A 3748-nucleotide genomic window follows, 5' to 3' on the forward strand; every position below is an offset into this window, starting at 1 on the left:
TGTTGCTGTCCAGAGATTTGCTTTCGGGGCAGCTTTAGGATTGCTGCTGATTCCAGATGACCTCAATTCATCCAACCTTTCAGATGGATCTAATCAGAACTTCAGTGAAGCTCTGAGCCTTCTAAGCATACAGAGACTAGACAACAGATGCTAAAGCTAGCTATCTTAAGTCTAAACAAATTTTCTGATTTTCCTACCCCTCCCCGCCCCTTTAAAGAATTTTTGTCATCTCCATTCATCAGGAAGAAGTTATGGAGAGTTGTCATCCCCATCCCTTGGGTTGAGGTGTCTGGTTATGGTTATTTTATAAATTATAGATAGATTGTCATTTTAAGGGATAATTTGGAAATGGTCATAATTTTTAACAAGAAGGAAATAGATGGGAGGATTACTAATTTCATTCTTGAACAAAGCATTGTAAGACCATAATCTTACATTGATAGAAATCTTTATTGATACAAATTGAAGTTATAATTTTTTTCAAGTTGTCAAGGAAAATTTATTTGAAATATAGACACTGGATCCCCAATCTCTAAAAAATTGTTTCTATTAACAAACAAGTTCGGGGTGGGGGTTTGGGGAGAGGACCAGAAAACAAAGCAGGTTCAAAATTCAGGGAAGCAAAATAAAATGGAGAGGAAAAGAGGTAACTCAAGTTTACTAATACTGAAACTTCTAACAAGCAAAGTTTCATCTTTTAGAATCTAGAGCATCTGGAATTTAAATAAATAAGCTTCAGTTTATTCACATCTTCTGCTCCAAGCAGAGCTCTAGTGCCAGGACTCTGCTTGCTGTTGGTCAAATTCACCTATCAGTCTTTTGATGTGAGCCAGCTTGTTATGAAGACACTCGAATCTGTATTTTTCTTCATGGTAATTGGGACAGGACTGTTTTATCTTCTGATATTCTTGTAAGACTTCTTCATGAACATTCTGGTACTCTGTTGAACCTGGAGAAAGGCGTTTTCGTTGTGCATCCAGTTTAATAAATCTCCTGGCTACAGTCTCCATCCTGGCATGCAAAGCTCTGTACTCATCATACTCAGCATTGAAGTCATCCTTGTAATTCTGGCGTTGCTCATAAGAGACAATAGCAATATATTTTATCAAATAATCTGGGAGTTCCATTGCTGAAGAAGGCTCCATGGAGGTCGTGCACTCTTCTTTAACTCCTTCACTGGGATTTAGACTGTCGTTACTCAGCTTGGCAATTTCTTCTCTCTGAAGTTCTTCCTCTTTTTCTTCCACGGTCTCAATGTCATGTTTCTTTATTTGGTCCTTTTCCTTGTGTTTTTTAGACTTCTTTTTGGACTTTTTGTGAGACACTGGATGCTCTTCTTCCATGGGCTTTGGACACTTTAGCAGAGGTGAGCCAGGGGGTAATGTTTCCAGACAAGTCCTTGAGGTATATTTGTCTTGCTGGTCCTTAAAGATGCTACCGTTTTGACTAAAACTGTCACCAGGTAGGTCTTGAGTCCTCCGGCCTTCTGGAGTGCTAGGGGAATTGGAGTTGGAATTTACAGTCTGGGGAGGATTGGAGACAGGCAGGTGGGTTGAAGGCAGGGGCGAGGGGGTGGGGATGGCAGCAGCTGCAGGGGGCGATAGGAGGCCTGCACAAGATTTTTCACTGGTGGGATTCAAATGGCCATTTAGTGTTGGTGGAACTCTGTTCATCAGGTGAGATATTCGAGCTTTTTTGTTCATTAAACGATCAATGAAATCTGAATCCAAAGGTCGTTTCTGAGGAGATGAGGCAGCATCTTTGCTGGAACACATGGGAGACTCTGACCGGCTAGAACCAGCATTCTGAGATGGATTTAGTTTTCTAGAGAGCACTGAATCCAATGTCTGTCTGTCTGTCTCACTGTAACCTGGCCAGTCTCGCTGGAGCTCCTTAAATACATAGTCCTTTAAAGTATAGGAGAGGTCCTTAGGATTCAGATTGGCCACCTGTTGCAGAATTGCTCCCAAGGAGTTCTTGTTTTTTTCGATTGATGCCATCTTTCTGCAACCGGCGAGCAGCTCAGGTTTCTTGTAGGCTTTTAGCGCCAGTAAATGAATAACCCTGTTCCTGTATGGCCTCTGAGAGACACTGCTGCCACTGTGCATCTTTCGAATTGTATTTGCAGGGTTCATGGGCGTTGACCTCTTCCTTTCAGGCACTGCATCTGAGGTGGCTTGAGGTGCTTTACGAATTTGCACTCTTTTCCCTACATATGGTCCACCGGGTTTGATAACTTTTGTGCTTTGATTACGGGATTCCTCCTCTGCCTGGTGTAATGATCCGTTCTGCTGTTCCAGTCCTCGGGTCAGGGAGCAAGAGAGAGAATGGGGACGGGAACACGAAGAATGGAGACAAGACGTAGTCTGGTCAAAGACGAAGTCTGTCTGCTGGAGACGGAGTCTGAGTCTGTCTAGACTGACTAATGTGACTGCCTCTCTGCCTCTGACTGCTTCTGACTGCCTCTGACTGCCTCTCCTTTTATATCTCTCCAGAGTCTCTCAAGTGCTGGGATTAAAGGCGTGTGCTACCTGCCTGGCCTTGACTGAAAGGATCAAGATAATTATCAGAGTGTGCTCAGCTGTTGTAAACAAGTCTCTTGTCAGGGTATATGGCTCAAGATGGCTGCAAGGATAATAGCCGCTTTCGGCTCAGAGTCGGCTCCCGACAGCCTGGGTCATTCTTTCTCGAGTCATCTGATAGGAATCATTTGTTGCACATACTGTAATTTTATCTTGTGTAAATCCCAGGCAATTGAGCTGGGAGGCTCCAGAGCTAGAGAGTGTTTGCTGGATGCAGTCAAAGCTACCCTGAGGGTTATCTCTCCCCACATTTGACAAGTAGAAGTTAAAGTTGTGGACTTCACTGAAGGGATCGTTTTTGGGAATTTTCATAAGCCCTTGGAGTCCTTGAAACTGAACTGAAGGTCGAAAAGGAATTAAATTCTTGTGGCTCTGGTAAGTCTCCAGCGCCCGGATCGCCGTCCCGCTCGCACGCCAGACTGTAGCGCTGCTCCTTCCACAGCCCTGCAGCCCTCCCCCCCCATCTTAAACTCCCCAGGGTGCCACCGAGGACGTGGCTCTGGCTCCAGCCTCCACTGCGGCCGCGGGTGCTAGGGCTCCTACCGCTACAGCTATGGCCATCCCGCTGCTGACGTACTGTCATATACTGCGTGTAGCTAGACCTCGGGCTTCCACAACTGCGGGCTGCCCCATCCTCGAGAACTAGGTTCTGATGATGCCAAGTACCCTGGATTGCTGATGCTTATGTCCTTTCGCCATCTGGTGCTACCTGCACTTTCTCTGACTGGAGCCTGTCTTTCCTATTATCTTGGTTGTGTCAGAACTGTTTGGGGTAGGTGTTACTACTGGGGTTAGATCTGAAGCCCAAGATCTGCTCAGTGCTAAGGTGCAGACCGGAAGGAACCAGTGCCCCTGGCTAGGAGTGAATTCCTGTGTCCCAGTGGGTCCCAGTTACTTCCTATTTGGGGCAGGTGTTGCTGTCTCCTTACCTAAGATATTGCTGGGGTTAGAGCTCCTGGGAGCCTTACCTCCTCTGGGTTTTGTCCTGATTCTACATTAATACTTCCCCTGAAAATACATTTTTAAAAATTTTTTTTATTGGATGTTTTATTTACATTTCATATGTTGTCCCCATCCCCCATCCCCCACCCACCCAGGAACCCCCATCCCCTCACCCCTCCTCCTTTTTCTCTGTGGATGTAACCCCTACCTACCTCCCCCCCCCC

At 45.6% G+C, this 3748-nt stretch overlaps 1 pseudogene; it reads right to left on the reverse strand.

The window, feature by feature from the left end:
- Positions 1–770: 770 nt before the first annotated feature.
- On the reverse strand, positions 771–3143 carry LOC114634133 (annotated as a pseudogene).
- Positions 3144–3748: the final 605 nt, after the last annotated feature.

Source organism: Grammomys surdaster, unplaced genomic scaffold (genome assembly GCF_004785775.1).
Source record: "Grammomys surdaster isolate TR1022 unplaced genomic scaffold, NIH_TR_1.0 880, whole genome shotgun sequence".
NCBI lineage: Eukaryota > Metazoa > Chordata > Mammalia > Rodentia > Muridae > Grammomys > Grammomys surdaster.